Source organism: Ranitomeya variabilis, chromosome 2 (genome assembly GCF_051348905.1).
Source record: "Ranitomeya variabilis isolate aRanVar5 chromosome 2, aRanVar5.hap1, whole genome shotgun sequence".
NCBI classification, from domain to species: Eukaryota; Metazoa; Chordata; class Amphibia; order Anura; family Dendrobatidae; genus Ranitomeya; species Ranitomeya variabilis.
The window spans coordinates 911849339-911870714 of record NC_135233.1 but is presented as its reverse complement, the minus strand read 5'-3'; the positions used below and the strand labels follow the sequence as shown (position 1 = coordinate 911870714).

At 44.9% G+C, this 21376-nt stretch overlaps 1 protein-coding gene across 6 annotated transcripts in view; it reads right to left on the bottom strand.

Moving 5' to 3' along the window:
- MECOM (MDS1 and EVI1 complex locus) overlaps positions 1–21376 on the bottom strand; it is an 857842-nt gene that overhangs the window by 175100 nt on the left and 661366 nt on the right. The gene's annotated exons all lie outside the window — the stretch shown is intronic.

Here is a 21376-nt window from a genome sequence, read left to right as displayed (position 1 = left end):
CGCGATTTTCTGGATAAATTTATGATAATATATCTGGATGATATTCTGATTTTTTCTGATGACTGGGACTCTCATGTCCAGCAGGTCAGGAGAGTTTTTCAGGTTCTGCGGTCTAATTCTTTATGTGTGAAGGGGTCTAAGTGCGTTTTTGGGGTCCAGAAAATTTCCTTTTTGGGGTATATTTTTTCTCCCTCTTCCATTGAGATGGATCCCGTCAAGGTGCAAGCTATTTGTGACTGGACTCAGCCCTCCTCTCTTAAGGGTCTTCAGAGATTTTTGGGCTTTGCCAACTTTTACCGCCGATTTATTGCTGGTTTTTCGGATGTCGTTAAACCACTGACTGATTTGACCAGACAAGGCGCTGATGTTGCTAATTGGTCCCCTCATGCTGTAGAGGCCTTTCAGGAGCTTAAGCGCCGTTTTGCCTCTGCCCCTGTGTTGCGTCAGCCTGATGTGAATCTGCCTTTTCAGGTTGAGGTTGACGCTTCGGAGATCGGAGCTGGGGCAGTGTTGTCGCAGAAAGGTTCCGACTGCTCCGTCATTAGGCCTTGTGCCTTCTTTTCTCGCAAATTTTCGCCCGCAGAGCGGAATTATGATGTTGGGAATCGGGAGCTTTTGGCCATGAAGTGGGCGTTTGAGGAGTGGCGCCATTGGCTCGAGGGGGCTAGGCATCAGGTGGTGGTATTGACTGACCACAAAAATTTGATTTATCTTGAGACTGCCAGACGCCTGAATCCTAGACAGGCGCGCTGGTCTTTATTTTTTTCTCGCTTTAATTTTGTGGTGTCATACCTACCGGGTTCTAAGAATGTTAAGGCAGATGCCCTTTCTAGGAGTTTTGACCCGGACTCTCCTGGTAATTCTGAACCCACAGGTATCCTTAGGGAGGGAGTAATTTTGTCGGCCGTTTCTCCTGATCTGCGGCGGTCCTTGCAAGAGTTTCAGGCGGATAGACCGGATCGTTGTCCGCCTGATAGACTGTTTGTTCCGGATGATTGGACCAGCAGAGTCATCTCTGAGGTACATTCTTCTGCATTGGCAGGTCATCCCGGAATTTTTGGTACCAGGGATTTGGTGGCAAGATCCTTCTGGTGGCCTTCCCTGTCACGAGATGTGCGAGTCTTTGTGCAGTCATGTGACGTTTGTGCTCGGGCCAAGTCTTGTAGTTCTCGGGCTAGCGGACTGCTGTTGCCCTTGCCTATTCCTAAGAGGCCTTGGACACACATCTCGATGGATTTTATTTCAGATCTGCCTGTTTCCCAGAAGATGTCTGTCATCTGGGTGGTCTGTGACCGTTTCTCTAAAATGGTCCATTTGGTTCCTCTGCCCAAGTTGCCTTCTTCTTCTGAGTTGGTTCCTCTGTTTTTTCAGAATGTTGTCCGATTGCACGGTATTCCTGAGAATATTGTTTCTGACAGAGGTACCCAATTTGTGTCTAGATTTTGGCGGGCATTCTGTGCTAGGATGGGCATAGATTTGTCTTTTTCATCTGCTTTTCACCCTCAGACTAATGGCCAGACCGAGCGGACTAATCAGACCCTTGAGACATATCTGAGGTGTTTTGTCTCTGCTGACCAGGATGATTGGGTTGCTTTTTTGCCATTGGCAGAGTTCGCCCTCAATAATCGGGCCAGCTCTTCCACCTTGGTGTCCCCGTTTTTCTGTAATTCGGGGTTTCACCCTCGATTTTCCTCCGGTCAGGTGGAATCCTCGGATTGTCCTGGAGTGGATGCGGTGGTGGAGAGATTGCATCACATCTGGGGGCAGGTTATGGACAATTTGAAGTTGTCCCAGGAGAAGACTCAGCGTTTTGCCAACCGTCATCGTCGTGTTGGTTCTCGGCTTTGTGTTGGAGATTTAGTGTGGTTGTCTTCTCGTTTTGTCCCTATGAGGGTCTCTTCTCCTAAGTTTAAACCTCGGTTCATCGGCCCTTATAGAATATTGGAGATTCTTAATCCTGTTTCTTTCCGTTTGGACCTCCCTGCGTCCTTTTCCATTCATAACGTTTTTCATCGGTCGTTATTGCGCAGGTATGAGGTACCTGTTGTACCTTCAGTTGAGCCTCCTGCTCCGGTGTTGGTTGAGGGTGAGTTGGAGTACGTTGTGGAGAAAATTTTGGACTCTCGTGTTTCCAGACGGAAACTCCAGTATCTGGTCAACTGGAAGGGTTACGGCCAGGAGGATAATTCTTGGGTCAATGCATCTGATGTTCATGCTTCTGATCTTGTTCGTGCCTTCCATAGGGCTCATCCTGGTCGCCCTGGTGGATCTGGTGAGGGTTCGGTGCCCCCTCCTTGAGGGGGGGGTACTGTTGTGAATTTGGATTCTGGGCTCCCCCGGTGGCCGCTTGTGGAATTGGACTTGTCATCCTCTTTCCTGTTTCACCTGGTTCCATCAGTAGTGGGTGTCGCTATTTAAGCTCATTTCTCTGGTGGTTTCTTGCCGGTCAACAATGTTATCTGATGCCTCTCAGTGCTTGTTCCTGCTTCTAGACTACCACTAGATAAGTTGGACTTTTGTCCATGTTTTGTTTTGCCTATTTGTTCCAGTTCACAGCTGAAGTTTTGTTACTGTGTCTGGAAAGCTCTCGTTGATCAGGGATTGCTACTCTGGCGTTATGAGTTAATGCCAGAGTTTAAGGTAATCTCTGGATGGTGTTTTGTTAGTGTTTTTCTGCTGACCATGAAAGTATACTATCTGTCTTCTGCTATCTAGTAAGCGGACCTCAAATTTGCTAAGACTATTTTCCTGCTGCGTTTGTTGTTTCATCTGAACTCACCGTCATTATATGTGGGGGGCTACTGTCTTCTTTGGAATATTTCTCTAGAGGTGAGCCAGGTCTTATATTTCCCTCTGCTAGCTATTTAGGTCTTAGGCCAGAGCTGGGCATCTAGCGATAAATAGGAAATGCTACCTGGCTATTTCTAGTTGCGCGGCAGGCTTAGTTCATGGTCAGTATAGTTCCATCTTCCGAGAGCTTGTCCCTCTATAGGCTTGCTATGATCTCTGCCTGCAGAGATCATGACAGACTGCACTATTAGGTTAAAACCAGGGGCCAAATTGCCGAAAGCTAGGATGTTTAACATCTCTGGTCCTGAGAGGCAAGCCTTAAAAGACTACATCGCTGAGAGTCTGAGCAAAGGGCACATCAGGCCTTCGTCCTCGCCTGTGGCAGCAGGGTTCTTCTTCGTTAAGAAGAAAGATGGCGGTTTACGCCTGTGTCTGGATTTCAGGGAGTTAAACCAGAATACGGTTCGTGACCCATACCCTATGCCGCTGATACCCGATCTGTTCAATCAGGTGGCTGGTGCTAGGTGGTTCTCTAAGCTTGACCTCAGGGGGGCGTACAACCTTATAAGAGTCCGTCAAGGGGATGAGTGGAAAACAGCTTTTAATACTCCTGAGGGTCATTTTGAAAATCTGGTGATGCCATTTGGTTTGACAAATGCGCCTGCTGTATTTCAACATTTCATAAACGATGTGTTCTCTCATGTCCTGGGAAAATTCGTTATTGTGTACCTTGATGACATTCTCATCTATTCATGTGACCGTGATACTCATTTAGAGCATGTTAGGCAGGTGTTACAGCTACTCAGAGAGAATAAGCTCTATGCTAAATTGGAGAAATGTGTATTTTCGGTTCAGGAGTTGCCTTTCTTGGGTTATATTGTGTCCGCTTCTGGGTTTAAAATGGACGCCGCTAAGGTGCAAGCGGTGCTGCGTTGGGAACGGTGTTATGATCCCAGTGGCTTAGGATCACAAATCTAACCAGCTAAGTCAGAGATAATAGGACAAGCTCTGGGGATGTGGTAACTGGACTGACCGCAAACCTGATCCTAACCAAACACACTAAAGGCAGCCGTGGAACGTTTCCTGAAATCCTAGACGTCTCTTCACGGCCTGAGAAACTGACTACCCCTAGAGATAAAGTAAGACCTCACTTGCCTCAGAGAAATAACCCCAAAGATATAGAACAGCCCCCCACAAATAATAACGGTGAGTTAAGAGGAAAAGACAAACGCAGAGATGAAACAGGTTAAGCAAATGAGGCCCGCTAACACTAGATAGCAGAAAATAGCAAGGGATCTGTGCGGTCAGTAAAAAACCCTATACAAAAATATCCACGCAGAGAATGCGAGAACCCCCACACCAACTAACGATGTGGGGGGAGCAACTCAGCACCCCAGAGCTACCAGCAAGCAGAGAAATCGCATATTAGCAAGCTGGACAAAACTCATAATATTCTAGGAAACATATTGAACATAGATGAGCAAGAATAAGCAAACAGAACTTAGCTTCTCATGGAGAGACTGAAAACGGATGTAGACAGGAGCAATCAGAATAGCACTGAATACAACGACAGCAGGCATAGACTGAGAGTCCAAGTGAGCTTAAATAGAAAACCAGCCCACAGATAACGAGACAGCTGATGCCAGTCACAAACCTGCAGAAAGACAGCACTCACACAGTACCACTTGTGACCACAAGAGGGAGCCCAGAAATAGAGTTCACAACAGTACCCCCCCCCCCCTTGAGGAGGGGTCACCGAACCCTCATCAAGACCCCCAGGGCGATCAGGATGAGCCGCATGGAAGGCATGAACCAAATCGGCCGCATGAACATCAGAGGCGACAACCCAGGAATTATCCTCCTGACCATAGCCCTTCCACTTAACTAAATACTGAAGCCTCCGTCTGGAAATACGAGAATCCAAGATCTTCTCCACCACGTACTCCAATTCGCCCTCAACCAGCACCGGAGCAGGAGGCTCAACAGAAGGAACCACAGGCACCACATACATCCGCAACAAAGACCTATGGAACACATTATGAATGGCAAACGATGCTGGGAGGTCCAAACGAAAAGACACCGGGTTAAGGATTTCCAAAATCTTATAAGGACCGATGAAGCGAGGCTTGAATTTAGGAGAGGAAACCTTCATAGGAGCATATCGAGAAAACAGCCATACCAAATCCCCAACACGAAGTCGCGGACCAACACCGCGACGGCGGTTGGCAAAGCGCTGAGCCTTCTCCTGTGACAACTTCAAATTGTCCACCACATGGTTCCAAATCTGCTGCAACCTATCCACCACAGAATCCACCCCCGGACAGTCAGAAGGCTCAACCTGACTCGAGGAAAAACGAGGATGAAAACCAGAATTGCAGAAAAAAGGCGAAACCAAAGTAGCAGAACTAGCCCGATTATTAAGGGCAAACTCGGCCAATGGCAAAAAAGTCACCCAATCATCCTGATCAGCAGAAACAAAACATCTTAAATAAGTTTCCAACGTCTGATTAGTTCGCTCGGTTTGGCCATTCGTCTGAGGATGGAAGGCCGACGAAAAAGACAAATCAATGCCCATCTTAGCACAAAAAATCTGCCAAAATCTGGACACAAACTGGGATCCTCTGTCAGACACAATATTTTCAGGGATGCCGTGCAAGCGAACCACATTCTGAAAAAATAAAGGAACCAAATCGGAGGAGGAAGGCAACTTAGGCAAGGGCACCAAATGGACCATTTTGGAAAAACGATCACACACCACCCAGATGACAGACATTCTCTGAGATACTGGAAGATCTGAAATAAAATCCATGGAAATGTGCGTCCAAGGCCTCTTCGGGACAGGCAAAGGCAAAAGCAAACCGCTGGCACGAGAACAGCAAGGCTTAGCCCGAGCACAAATCCCACAGGACTGCACAAAGGAACGCACATCCCGTGACAAGGAAGGCCACCAGAAGGACCTAGTCACCAAATCTCTGGTACCAAAAATCCCAGGATGACCTGCCAACACTGAAGAATGAACCTCGGAAATAACTCTGCTGGTCCATCTATCTGGGACAAACAGTCTCTCTGGTGGGCAACGGTCAGGTCTATCAGCCTGAAATTTCTGCAGCACTCGTCGCAAATCTGGGGAAATGGCAGACAAAATCACTCCCTCTTTGAGGATACCAGCCAGCTCTGAAACTCCCGGAGAGTCAGGCACAAAACTCCTAGAAAGGGCATCAGCCTTCACGTTCTTCGAACCAGGCAGGTACGAGACCACGAAATCGAAACGGGAGAAAAACAACGACCAACGAGCCTGTCTAGGATTCATGCGCTTGGCAGACTCGAGATAAATCAGATTTTTGTGATAAGTCAAGACCACCACATGATGCCTAGCTCCCTCGAGCCAATGTCGCCACTCCTCAAATGCCCACTTCATAGCCAACAATTCCCGATTACCAACATCACAATTCCGCTCGGCAGGCGAAAACTTTCTTGAAAAGAAGGCACAAGGCTTCATCACAGAGCCATCAGAGCTTCTCTGCGACAAAACAGCCCCTGCTCCAATCTCAGAAGCATCCACCTCGACCTGGAAAGGAAGAGAGATATCAGGCTGACATAATACTGGAGCTGAAGAAAACTGGCGCTTCAGCTCCCGAAAGGCTTCCACTGCCGCAGGAGACCAATTAGTCACATCAGAACCTTTCTTGGTCAAATCCGTCAAGGGCTTAACCACGCCAGAAAAATTAGCGATGAAGCGACGGTAAAAATTAGCAAAACCCAAGAACTTCTGAAGACTCTTAACAGATGTAGGCTGAGTCCAGTCATGAATAGCCTGGACCTTGACTGGGTCCATCTCAATAGTAGAAGGAGAAAAAATAAAACCCAAAAAGGAAACCTTCTGTACTCCGAAGAGACATTTTGAGCCCTTCACAAATAAGCCATTAGCACGCAGGACCTGAAATACCATCCTGACCTGCTTCATATGGGACTCCCAGTCCTCAGAAAAGACCAAAATGTCATCCAGATACACAATCATAAATTTATCCAGGTATTCTCGGAAGATGTCATGCATGAAGGACTGGAACACAGAAGGAGCATTAGAGAGTCCAAAAGGCATCACCAAGTACTCAAAATGGCCCTCGGGCGTATTAAATGCTGTTTTCCATTCATCCCCCTGCTTAATACGCACAAGGTTATACGCTCCACGAAGATCTATCTTGGTGAACCAACTGGACCCCTTAATCCGAGCAAACAGATCAGATAATAATGGCAAAGGATACTGAAATTTGACCGTGATTTTATTTAGAAGACGATAATCTATACAAGGTCTCAGAGAACCATCCTTCTTGGCCACAAAAAAGAATCCTGCACCAAGAGGGGAGGAGGACGGGCGAATATGTCCCTTCTCTAAAGACTCCTTTATATAACTCCGCATTGCGGCATGTTCTGGTACAGACAAATTAAAAAGTCGTCCCTTAGGGAACTTACTACCAGGAATCAAATTTATAGCACAATCACAATCCCTGTGAGGAGGCAGGGCACCGGATCTGGGCTCATCAAATACATCCTGGTAGTCCGACAAAAACTCAGGGACCTCAGAAGGAGTGGAAGAAGCAATTGACACCAAAGGAGCATCGTCATGAATCCCCTGGCAACCCCAACTTGAAACAGACATAGCTTTCCAATCCAGAACTGGATTATGGGCCTGCAGCCATTTCAGACCCAAAACGACAACATCATGCAGATTATGCAGCACAAGAAAGCGAATCACCTCCTAATGTACAGGAGTCATGCACATGGTCACTTGAGTCCAATACTGAGGCTTATTCTCAGCCAATGGTGTAGCATCAATACCCCTCAGTGGAATAGGGAATTCCAAAGGCTCCAGGACAAAACCACAGCGCCTGGCAAACGACAAATCCATCAGGTTCAGGGCAGCACCTGAATCCACAAAAGCCATAACCGAGTAGGATGACAAAGGACAAATTAAAGTAACAGACAAAATGAATTTAGGCTGTATAGTACCAACGGTGACAGATTTAGCGATCTTTTTTACGCGCTTAGAGCATGCTGAGATAACATGAGTTGAATCACCACAGTAAAAGCACAACCCATTTTGATGTCTATGATTTTGCCGCTCAATTCTGGTCAGAATTCGGTCACATTGCATAGACTCAGGTCTCTGTTCAGACAACACCGCCAGATGGTGCGCAGATTTGCGCTCCCGCAAACGCCGATCAATCTGAATGGCCAAAGCCATTGAGTCATTCAGACTTGCAGGCGTGGGGAACCCCACCATAACATTCTTAATGGCTTCAGAAAGACCTTCTCTGAAATTTGCAGCCAGGGCACACTCATTCCACAGAGTAAGCTCCGACCATTTCCGAAATTTTTGACAATACACCTCAGCTTCATCCTGGCCCTGAGAGAGAGCCAGCAAGGCCTTTTCTGCCTGGTTCTCAAGATTAGGTTCCTCATAAAGCAATCCAAGCACCAGAAAAAACGCATCCACATTCAGCAATGCAGGATCTCCCGGCGCCAGGGAGAAAGCCCAATCTTGAGGGTCGCCACGTAACAGGGAGATAACAATTCTAACTTGCTGAGTGGAATCACCAGAGGAACGAGGTCTCAAAGAAAGAAATAATTTACAATTATTCTTAAAATTCAGAAACCGAGATCTATCTCCAGAAAACAACTCAGGGATAGGTACTTTTGGCTCAGACATACGACTGTGAACAACAAAATCCTGAATGCTTTGCGCCCTTGCAGCAAGATGATCCACACTAGAAGTCAGACTCTGAATATCCATGTCTGCAGCTGAACTCAAAGCCACCCAGAGATTAAGGGGATGAGAGAAGCTGGACAGACTGCAGCAAAGGGAGAGGGGAAAAAAAATTGTACTCAGGACTTCTCTTATCCCACTTCTGCGATGCATTAAACACTTTTCTGGCCTGCTGTACTGTTATGATCCCAGTGGCTTAGGATCACAAATCTAACCAGCTAAGTCAGAGATAATAGGACAAGCTCTGGGGATGTGGTAACTGGACTGACCGCAAACCTGATCTTAACCAAACACACTAAAGGCAGCCGTGGAACGTTTCCTGAAATCCTAGACGTCTCTTCACGGCCTGAGAAACTGACTACCCCTAGAGATAAAGTAAGACCTCACTTGCCTCAGAGAAATAACCCCAAAGATATAGAACAGCCCCCCACAAATAATAACGGTGAGTTAAGAGGAAAAGACAAACGCAGAGATGAAACAGGTTAAGCAAATGAGGCCCGCTAACACTAGATAGCAGAAAATAGCAAGGGATCTGTGCGGTCAGTAAAAAACCCTATACAAAAATATCCATGCAGAGAATGCGAGAACCCCCACACCAACTAACGATGTGGGGGGAGCAACTCAGCACCCCAGAGCTACCAGCAAGCAGAGAAATCACATATTAGCAAGCTGGACAAAACTCATAATATTCTAGGAAACATATTGAACATAGATGAGCAAGAATAAGCAAACAGAACTTAGCTTCTCATGGAGAGACTGAAAACGGATGTAGACAGGAGCAATCAGAATAGCACTGAATACAACGACAGCAGGCATAGACTGAGAGTCCAAGTGAGCTTAAATAGAAAACCAGCCCACAGATAACGAGACAGCTGATGCCAGTCACAAACCTGCAGAAAGACAGCACTCACACAGTACCACTTGTGACCACAAGAGGGAGCCCAGAAATAGAGTTCACAACAGAACGGCCTGATAACCTAAAAGCGCTCCAGCAGTTCCTTGGGTTTTCTAACCATTATAGAAAGTTTATCAAAAACTTTTCTACCATTGCTAAACCGCTCACTGACATGACAAAAAAAGGTACTGATTTCTCCGCCTGGTCTGAGCCTGCTGTGCGCGCATTCGAGTTTCTGACGAACAGTTTTGCTTCAGCTCCCATTCTGGTGCAACTGGATGTATCGAAACCATTTACCGTGGAAGTCGATGCGTCTGAGGTTGGAGTGGGGGCGGTGCTGTCTCAAGGCTCATCCTTGAGCGAGTTGCGTCCTTGCACCTGTTTCTCCAAGAAACTGTCGCACGCCGAACGTAACTACGATATCGGCAACAGGGAGTTGTTGGCTATCAAGTTGGCTTTTGAGGAATGGCAACACTTTTTGGAGGGGTCGGTTCACCAGGTTACTGTTATTACCGACCATAAGAATTTGCTTTATTTGGAGTCAGCCAAGCGTCTGTCCCCCAGGCAGGCTCGCTGGGCATTGTTTTTCACGCGGTTCAACTTTCTTGTTACTTACGAACCTGGGTCTAAGAACACTAAGGCGGATGCTCTGTCCAGGTGTTTTCCAGGGGGAGAACCTCGGGAAGAACCGGTACCCATCCTCCAAAAAGGTGTAGTGGTCTCGGCTCTCACGACAGAGGTTGAGGCTGAGATCAGGAGGTAGTACCACCAAAACTTCCCGTTAACAAATCATTTGTACCACTCCATCTTCACCTAAAGATATTGGCAGAGCATCATGATGCTGTCCTGGCTGGTCACCCAGGGGTTAGGGGTACTTTGGAGTTGGTGTTGCGTCGGTTTTGGTGGTCCAAAATCCGACAAGACGTGGTCTCATACGTGTCAGCATGCACCACGTGCGCTAGGGCTAAGACGCCCCGCTCCCGTCCTGCTGGCACACTACTTCCTCTCGAGGTACCCAGTAGGCCATGGACGGAGATCTCCATGGATTTTATCACGGACTTGCCCTCCTCAGCTGGGAACACGGTCATCTTGGTGATTGTTGATCGGTTCTCAAAAATGTCGCACTTTGTGTCTTTGCCTTCGTTGCCTAACGCTAAGACTCTGTCTCAGGTATTTGTGCAGGAGGTGGTCAGACTTCATGGGGTTCCGTCTGACATCGTGTCTGATAGGGGGTCTCAGTTTGTGGCAAAATTTTTGAAAGCATTTTGCTCACTGCTGGGGATCAAGTTGTCGCATTCTTCGGCATTTCATCCTCAGTCAAATGGTCAGACCAAGCGTATGAACCAAAATTTGGAGCAGTACTTACGCTGTTTTGTTTCTGACAACCAGGAGGAGTGGTCAACGTTCCTTCCTTTGGCTGAGTTTGCCATAAATAATCACCGCCAGGAATCTTCTGGTGAGTCTCCGTTCTTTTGTGTTTACGGGCACCATCCTCAATTTTGTACTTTGAGTCAGGGGGGCTCTTCCGGCGTCCCGGAGGAGGACCTGTTAGGAGCACAACTGTCTTCCGTCTGGAGGAAAGTGAAACAGCGCCTGTTGAGCTTGGGTGCAAGGTACAAACATGTGGCTGACAGTAGACGTGTGCCAGGTCCGGACCTGAGTGTGGGTGACTGGGTGTGGTTGTCCACAAAAAACATAAGACTCAAAATACCATCCCTTAAATTGGGTCCTAGGTTTATTGGTCCGTTTAGGGTCGCCGCCATCATTAACCCGGTTGCCTACCGATTGGAGTTCCCTCCAGTATATAAGATTCACAACATGTTCCAGAGATCGTTATTAAAAAAGGTGGTGGGTTCCGTGGACGCTGCGCAGATGCCTCCTCCAGTCTTGATGGATGGCAGTTTAGAGTTTGAAGTCTCCAAGGTGGTTGACTCCCGAGTGGTGCGCCACACGTTACAGTACCTGGTACACTGGTGTGGTTATGGGCCAGAGGAGAGGTCTTGGGTACCAGCCTCGGATATATATGCGGACCGGCTGGTCAGTATGTTTCACTGCCGCCATCCGAACAAGCCGGGTCCTATAAGTCGTGAGGGCCCTGGAGTCCCTCGTAGAAGGCGGGGTACTGTCATGTCGGACGCTGTTCACACTAGGGCATCCGACAGACAGCGGTAATTCCTCATTCGTCCACTATATGCTCAGTGGTGCCGGCTAGATTGATCCAGATTGTCCGGGGTTAATCTGGCTGGTACTCGGGTTGGAGGCTTAGTCACGCCCATTGCCTTTAAATAGTTTTGCTGGGCTTTGGGCGTCGCCGATTATAGCTTGTGTCTTGTACCTGGTGATCTCGGTCTGGAGTGGTGGTCTAGGAGAAGAAATATAGTATCTGGTGGTGTATTATCCTTCGTTATATTTCTCCTTCCTATATTTGTATTGTTTTGCCCTGTGCATATTATAGTGTTTTCCTGTGTGTCTGCGGCGTGGTGAGTTTTTTAGTTTTCCCTGTCTGTGCTTTCTGTAGGGGTTGGTGAGAGGTCTTATCACTGGGTGGTGGGTGAGGGTTTCAGCTTAGTACTGAACAGGACAAAGGGTCAGGCCTGGCGGCCCAGACATGCACACCTTCAGTGTAATCTCTGGGAGAGGGACAGACAGGGTTTCCCTAGTTTGAGGGATATTGCAGGGGCCCGGGTAATCTGCTGTAGTCTACCCAGTACCCCGTGACAAGATCTCACCAAATAAATCTGTCTATGATCTGCAGATTAATAGATCATGTCTTTCACCAGATTTAATCATTTATCCAAAGATCATTGACAAATTCAGCTTAAAGTGGCCATACAAAGTCATCCATTTTAGTTGTTTGGTGGTATCCCGACTTCCCCCCAGTGGCTTATATTACATCTAAATAGGGTTCTAATCCTATCGTTTAGCGAACAACCATCTAAAGCACATGGCCTGCTTTATTTTACCAGTATATGCTGTCACTTACTTTTGTTTCAACCAAAGATATTGGTTTGCCACAAATCTCATCAAATGGATCTGTCTATGATCTGCAGATTTATATATCATGTATTTAACCAGATTTAATCATTTAGCTATCATATATGGAAAATCTAATATTTCCTGCTGTTCCAAATAAGACAGCTTGTGACTAACTGATCTCTGCAATTAAACAGGACACTATGTATGTGAAAGAAGATTGTAGCAGCCGTTTTGATTAATATAGGACATGACTTAAGTCATCAATATACCGAGTTTCATTTTAGCTGCCAGAGTTGCCATTAAATCTACCAAGTGAAGAGATGTTGTGTTTTAAACATTTTAACTAGATTTAGATGAAGGTCCCCAAGTCATGTATAGTTGGGATTATTTTCAGGATATGACTAAGTCTGTGTGAACTTACATAAGTTTGTGTTATAATTACAGCCACAAAAACCTGTCATATTGAATAGATCCCAATAAAACTGGAGAATCAATTTGTTTTCAAAACAGGGTTCATCTAAGATCTGTTATGGTTCTTAGTAAATGGATTTTAAGAATAAAAGTGCACAAAATACTAATTGTCAAAAATGGTGGAATTGTTGATAGAAGCCAAGAACAGCGCTTCTATTTGAGCAGAAGGTATGAACAAGTCATTGCTAAAGTAATTGAATTTGTTTAGCATTTTCCAAGATTCGTGGATTCAGGTAAATCTAACGTTTGGGCTGAATTTTACATTTACAGAAAGGGGTTGGAAAAACTAAAAGAAAAAATGCTTTCACTAATAATAAGCACTATAGTTTTTGCACTTCTATTAAAGTTATTATATCTACCTTCGGTAATGAATAGGGAAACCGTGAAGGAATGGAGTGAACATTGCGCCATCATTTTGTTCTCCTTAGTTAAGAAAAGAGCCGTTATCCTTTTTCTTATAGATCTTATAAAGGCTTTAGGTCAGTAATGAGTTCAGCCATTACATCTCCAGAAAGCCAAGAGTAAAATGATATGTAATCCAGTGCCAATCGACATTGGCTTGTGATACCCCTAAACGCCCGTAACCAGCACGCATTTAACAATTGTCAAGAGATAGCAGGTGTCAGGAACAGTCCAAGAAAAAAAAAAAAGATTGTGTGCTGAATGCTCAGAATATATGATTACTACCTAATGTTTTGATGGAAGAGTGAGAAATGTGATTACCAATTTCAGAAAGCAAGATTCTTTCAGGGAAGCAAGACTCCCAGCACAGCAATACAACTTGTCCTTGAGCAATGACCAAACAGGATGAGTACTATACAGCGCAAGTGAAAAACACAATTCAGCTTTACAGGAAAGATATGCTAAAATACGTAATGTCCAGTTAATGTAACAGCTCTTACATCAAACATGCATATTAGTTGTCCATGGCCTAGTGTTTAATAATTGAATATATCTCATAGCACAAGCTAGCACTGATATTCACATCTCATAGATACAGTAGCAGAATGGAGTGGAGCAGAGCAGTGACAAATGTAAAGGAATATCTGTGAATTATTGCTTCCTGTCTCAGAAGTAATGGATAGGGCTGTACATAGCAAATATGTGAGCTTGTTTTGCAAGGTACAGATACTCCATGTTATACCAAATAATTAAACAGTCTGTAGGTTAGTTTAATTTTGCAAAATAGTTGAAATATTGTATGTATTTCACTAAAAGTGTGTCTGAAAAAAAATCTCGAAAAAATAATTATTTCAAGATGCATATACTATTTAGGTAAACCTTAAATCCTTTCTGACCTTGGATGGGATAGTACGTCCGAGGTCAGAACCCCCGCTTTGATGCGGGCTCCGACGGTGAGCCCACATCAAAGCAGGGACATGTCAGCTGTTTTGAACAGCTGACATGTGCCCGCAATAGTGGCGGGTGAAATCGTGATTCACCCGCCGCTATTAACTAGTTAAACGCTGCTGTCAAACGCAGACAGCGGCATTTAACCGGCGCTTCCGGCCGGGCGCCTGGAAATGAGCGCATCGCTGACCCTCGTCACATGATTGGGGGTCAGCGATGCTTCTGTATAGTAACCATAGAGGTCCTTGAGACCTCTATGGTTACTTATCCCCTGTAGCTGTGAGCGCCACCCTATGGTCGGCGCTCATACCACACCTGCATTTCGGCTGCATAGCAGCAATCTCATGATCACTGCTATGTAGCAGAGGCGATCAAGTTGTGCCAGCTTCTAGCCTCCTATGGAGGCTATTGAAGCATGGCAAAAGTAAAAAAAAAAGTTAAAAAAAATGTGAAAAAAAATATATAAAAGTTTAAATCACCCCCCTTTCGCCTCAAAATAAATCAATAAAAAAAAATTAAACCTACACATATTTGGTATCGCCGAGTTCAGAATCGCCCAATCTATCAATAAAAAAAGCATTAACCTGATCGCTAAACAGCATAGCGAGAAAAAAATTAAAAACGCCAGAATTACATTTTTTTAGTCGCCACGACATTGCATTAAAATGTAATAACGGGCGATCAAAAGAATGTATGTGCACCAAAATGGTATCATTGAAAACGCCAGCTAGGCACGCAAAAAATAAGCCCTCAACCGACCCCAGATCATGAAAAATAGAGACGCTACGGGTATCGGAAAATGGGGCAATTTTTTTTTTTTTTTTCATTAAAGTTTGTACAACTTGTTTCGCAAATAATAAGCCCTCACATGGCCATATTGATGGAAAAATAAAAAAAAGTTATGGCTCTGGAAAGGAGGGGAGCGAAAAACGATCACGGAAAAACAGGAAAATCCCAAGGTCATGAAGGGGTTAAAGGTTTGCATCCCTGTGTGTGCTTCTACCATTTTCCCTTTAAATTAAAATGTACTGAAAATTAGTTTTTACAAATGTAATAGTAAAACTTCTTCCATTCATTAAAATGTGAGAGCTTGCGGTAGCCCTAACAGCCATTACAGATGAATGCCACACCTGTACTATCAGCTGGTTGGTGGGGGTGTTGCAAGTTGGACCCCTTTCTGATATGATACTAATGACTCATCCTAAGAATTTGTATCCAATATTACTGTAAATCCCCCCCCCCCGAAAAAAATAAAAGCAGATTTCCAATTTCAAATACCCAACCTTGCATAAGCTTGCTTTATCATTCACGGCTACTGCATAATATACATAGCTGTGTAGTCATACTAGGAATTGGCCTAAAAATATTTCCTTCTTAAAGAGAATTTGTCAGAAAGGTCATAGGAAGCTGAATAAAATAATATTAGAGAGATGCCTCTGCCCAGGACCTTTATTTGTTGGCAGTAGTGGTAGTAAAGGATGACTAGAAACAGCATCTTCAGTGTTTCAAGAGGATTCTCCCTTCAAATACAATAAAGCGTAGATAAATATGATCGTACATATTTTGGAGCAGATTTTCAAATGTGTTTGGGGTAAGACAATGGTGAGAAATTGCACCAAAATTTAGTGTCAAATTTCTTATTTAGGATGATATATTTAGATCATTTCAGACGGTCTAGTCTACGACTGCACTGTCTAAATATTGAGAAGTATTAGTAAATCAGCCTGTTACTGGTCACATCTTGAATATATTTAGGTAGAAGAAGTTGCCCCTGTGTTCTCAAAGAATTAGGAGTTACAAGGTGTAGAAAACTTCTCTTCTTTTCACAATTGACTTCTCTGCTTCTCCTGCGGTGAGAGGAAGCGCATGGTGGTATTACATAAACTCTGCAGTCCTGTACCTTGGAGAGTTATGCCACATGATACCATATTCAACACTATTAAATAAGTCTCCTTCACAATTTCTACATAATAATGACCACCTTAGACATGCAGCTTTATAATAAGACACATATAGTTGGGTCCGCTTCCAAAGATTCTCAGCACCAGAGGCAAATATTATTCTAATGAAATATAAGGACAAATGTCTTCTCCATTTATAAAGTAAAATTAATTTCATGTCTTTGCCACCGACTGAATTCACGTTGTCTTTAGGCTTTTTTTTTGTTATATCAGAGAGCAATTTATTCAGTCAGGCTGTTTATATAAAGTGAAGTTCTTCATAATCATGCCTTAACAATATGTATACAAGCTGGACTTTCTAAGAGAGCGCTATGTATTACATTCATGATTGTTTGACAGAAATCCTCTCCCTTTCTCGCTCTGACACAGGAAGCTTCCCATTTTTTCTGTGGTTGGGTTAGGACCCTTGTCAAGTTTCTAACCGAGAACCTAAGTGCTCATCTGTAGAAAGACCATTTGCAGCCCTCTTCTGCATAGGAAACAAATTATTCCAGCGAGACATAAAACGGCTCAATGTAATCAATCTGTTGTCATGTTTATGATAGCTGAACGCATCTTCCATGACTGCTTCAATTTGGCTGTGTCTGCAGATGTGCTGCTTATGATAAACTGTGACTGGAGACTCACTATGTGATAATCTAAATACTAAAGAGAGATAAATAGTGAAATACTTTCACAGGCAATTTAAATATTTAGACATATAATTTTTGAAGCTCGCCCTGACATACACACTGGTATTTTTAAAGCTGGAATTTGATTGTGAGTCAGGAAAGAAAATATATTTTCTTCATATGCCTGCATATGATAAAAGCAAGAAACGTCCACATTAAACAATGAAGGCATACTTTACTATGATCAGAGGAATGCTTCAAGCTATCGTCACGTAAGGATCTTCAGCATGTCATCTACACACATGCTGAAGGACATTGACTTTTTATGTTTTTTGGTCCAACTTGAGAGCACTAAAATAGAATAGTATACACAGTCACATCCCATCTGCAGTGATGCACAGCAGCTACCAAGTACTCCCAATGAAATAAACATTCTGCTGCATGTTTTCCTTTGTCCCTGTGTGGTTCCTCAGAAGTTCCTCTCAGATAATTCTGAATAAATTGGCAACTACACCGTGTTCCCAATTATTATGCAAATGATATTTTTCTCGGATTTTCCTAAATGGTCGGCCAAATGACAGTCAGTCTAATAAATATCATCACCCGTTAGAGTATACATCGAATTTTATTGAAGAAACCTCCCAATGATAACAGTATAATCTCCACAATGAATTAAAACTCAAAATGCACTGTTCCAAATTATTAGGCACTGTAGAATTTCTAAACATTTAATATGTTTAAAGAACTGAAAATGCTCATATGTGGAATTTGCAGCATTAGGAGGTCACATTCACTGAACATAAAAGCTTTTTAACTCCAAAACATCCTAACAGGCCAAGTTACATGTTAACATAGGAGCCCTTCTTTGATATCACCTTCACAATTCTTGCATCCATTGAACTTGTGAGTTTTTGGAGAGTTTCTGCTTGTATTTCTTTGCATGAAGTCAGAATAGCCTCCCAGAGCTGCTGTTTTGATCTGAACTGCCTCCCACCCTCATAGATCTTTTGCTTGATGATACTTCAAAGGTTCTCTATAGGGTTGAGGTCGGGGAAGAGGGTGGCCACACCATGAGTTTATCTCCTTTTATGCCCATAGCAGCCAATGACTCAGAGGTATTCTTTGCAGCAAGAGATGGTGCATTGTCAGCATGAAGATGATTTTGCTCCTGAAGGCACGTTTCTGCTTTTTGTACCATGGAAGAACGTTGTCAGTCAGAAACTCTATATACTTTGCAGAGCTCTTTTTCACACCTTCAGGAACCTTAAAGGGCCCTACCAGCTGTTTCCCCATGATTCCGGCCCAAAACATGACTCCTCCACCTCCTTGCTGACATCACAGCCTTGTTAGGACATGGTGGCCATCCTGTCGTGAATCCCCAATGGCTAGGGATAGCACAGGATGAGCAAAGTATAATAAATATCGGACGAGCTCTAGGGTGATGGAACCTGGGCTGACCGCTGCCCTACGCCTGACAAACGCAACTAGAGATAGCCAGGGAGCGTGCCTACGTTGGTTCTAGACGCCACGCACCAGCCTAAGAGCTAACTAGTACTGCAGAGAAAACAAAGACCTCACTTGCCTCCAGAGGAATTAACCCCAAAGATATAGTTGCCCCCCACATGTATTGACGGTGAAATGAGAGGAAGGCACACACATAGAGATGATGTATATAGCTTTAGCAAATAGAGACCCGCTGAAAACTAGAAAGCAGAATGACACAAAAGGGGACTGAGCAGTCAGCAAAAAACCCTAATCAAAAAAAACCATCCTGAGATTACAAGAACCCATGTGCCAACTCATGGCACATGAGGAGAACCTCAGTCCACTAGAGCAACCAGCTAACAAAGAGACATTCTAAGCAAGCTGGACAAAAAACCAAACAACTGAAAATCAGCACTTAGCTTATCCTGAAAGATCTGGGAGCAGGTAGGCAGGAACCAAACAGAGCACATCTGAACACATTGATAGCCGGCAAGGGAAATGACAGAGAGGCCAGGTAAAATAGGAAACACCCAGCCTCTGATGGACAGATGGAAACCAAAGGCTGCAACCCACCAAAGTCACCCAGTACCAGCAGTAACCACCAGAGGGAGCCCGCAAACAGAATCCACAACAGTACCCCCCCCTTGAGGAGGGGTCACCGAACCCTCACGAGAACCCCCAGGGCAATCAGGGTGAGCTCTATGGAAGGCGCGGACCAAATCAGTCGCATGAACATCGGAGGCGACCACCCAGGAATTGTCCTCCTGACCATAACCCTTCCACTTAACCAAATACTGGAGTTTGCGTCTGGAAACACGAGAATCCAAGATCTTTTCAACAACATACTCCAATTCTCCCTCCACCAGCACCGGAGCAGGAGGCTCGACCGAAGGAACAACAGGCACCTCATACCTCCGCAACAACGACCGATGGAACACATTATGAATAGCGAACGATGCTGGGAGATCCAAACGGAAAGATACGGGTTAAGAATCTCCGAGATCCTATTAGGACCGATGAACCGAGGCTTGAACTTAGGAGAAGAGACCTTCATAGGGACAAAACGAGAAGACAACCACACCAAGTCCCCAACAAGAAGTCGGGGACCCACGCGGCGACGGCGATTAGCAAACTGCTGAGTCTTCTCCTGAGATAACTTCAAATTGTCCACCACCTGATTCCAAATGTGATGTAGCCTGTCCACCACCACGTCCACTCCAGGACAATCCGAAGACTCCACCTGACCAGAGGAAAAACGAGGATGAAACCCCGAATTACAAAAAAAAGGAGAGACCAACGTGGCCGAACTAGCCCGATTATTAAGAGCAAATTCGGCCAGTGGCAAAAAAGCAACACAGTCATCCTGATCAGCAGAAACAAAACACCTCAAATAAGTTTCCAAGGTCTGATTAGTTCGCTCCATCTGGCCATTCGTCTGAGGATGGAATGCAGACGAGAAAGACAAATCAATGCCCATCTTGGCACAAAACGTCCGCCAAAATCTAGACACAAACTGGGATCCCCTGTCAGAAACGATATTCTCCGGAATCCCATGCAAACAAACCACGTTCTGAAAAAACAAAGGAACCAACTCAGAGGAGGAGGGCAACTTAGGCAAGGGCACCAAATGAACCATCTTAGAAAAGCGGTCACACACAACCCAGATAACGGACATTTTCTGTGAAACCGGGAGATCAGAAATAAAATCCATGGAAATGTGCGTCCAAGGCCTCTTCGGGATGGGCAAGGATAACAACAACCCACTAGCCCGTGAACAGCAAGGCTTAGCTCGAGCACACACTTCACAAGACTGCACAAAGGTACGCACATCCCTAGACAAGGAAGGCCACCAAAAAGACCTGGCCACCAAGTCTCTTGTACCAAATATTCCAGGATGACCAGCCAACACAGAAGACTGGACCTCGGAGATGACTCTACTGGTCCAATCATCCGGAACAAACAGTCTTTCTGGTGGACATCGATCCGGTTTATCCACCTGAAACTCCTGCAATGCGCGTCGCAAGTCTGGGGATAAGGCGGACAATATTACCCCATCCCTAAGGATACCAGCAGGCCCAGTGTCTCCAGGAGAGTCAGGCACAAAACTCCTGGAAAGAGCATCTGCCTTCACATTCTTTGAACCTGGCAGGTATGAAACCACGAAATTGAAACGAGAAAAAAATAACGACCAACGAGCCTGTCTAGGATTCAAACGCCTGGCAGACTCAAGGTAAGTGAGATTCTTGTGATCAGTCAAGACCACCACGCGATGTTTAGCACCCTCAAGCCAATGACGCCACTCCTCAAATGCCCACTTCATGGCCAAAAGCTCCCGATTACCCACATCATAATTGCGCTCGGCGGGCGAGAATTTTCTAGAGAAGAAAGCACATGGCTTCATCACCGAGCCATTAGAACTTCTCTGCGACAAAACCGCCCCCGCTCCAATCTCGGAAGCATCAACCTCAACCTGGAAAGGAAGTGAAACATCTGGTTGACACAACACAGGAGCAGAAGAAAACCGGCGCTTAAGTTCCCGAAAGGCCTCCACGGCCGCAGGAGACCAATCAGCAACATCAGCACCCTTCTTAGTCAAATCAGTCAAAGGTTTAACAATACTGGAAAAATTAGCAATGAACCGACGATAAAAATTAGCAAACCCCAAGAACTTCTGAAGGCTCTTAACAGATGTAGGTTGTGTCCAGTCACAAATAGCCTGAACCTTAACGGGATCCATCTCAATAGTAGAAGGAGAAAAAATGTACCCCAAAAAAGAAATCTTCTGGACTCCGAAGAGACACTTTGAGCCCTTCACAAACAGAGAATTGGCCCGCAGAACCTGAAACACCTTCCTGACCTGTAGAACATGAGACTCCCAGTCATCAGAAAACACCAAAATATCATCCAAATACACAATCATAAACTTATCCAGATATTCACGGAAAATATTGTGCATAAAGGACTGAAAGACTGACGGAGCATTGGAGAGTCCAAAAGGCGATACCAAATACTCAAAATGGCCCTCAGGCGTATTAAATGCGGTTTTCCACTCATCACCCTGTTTTATCCGCAC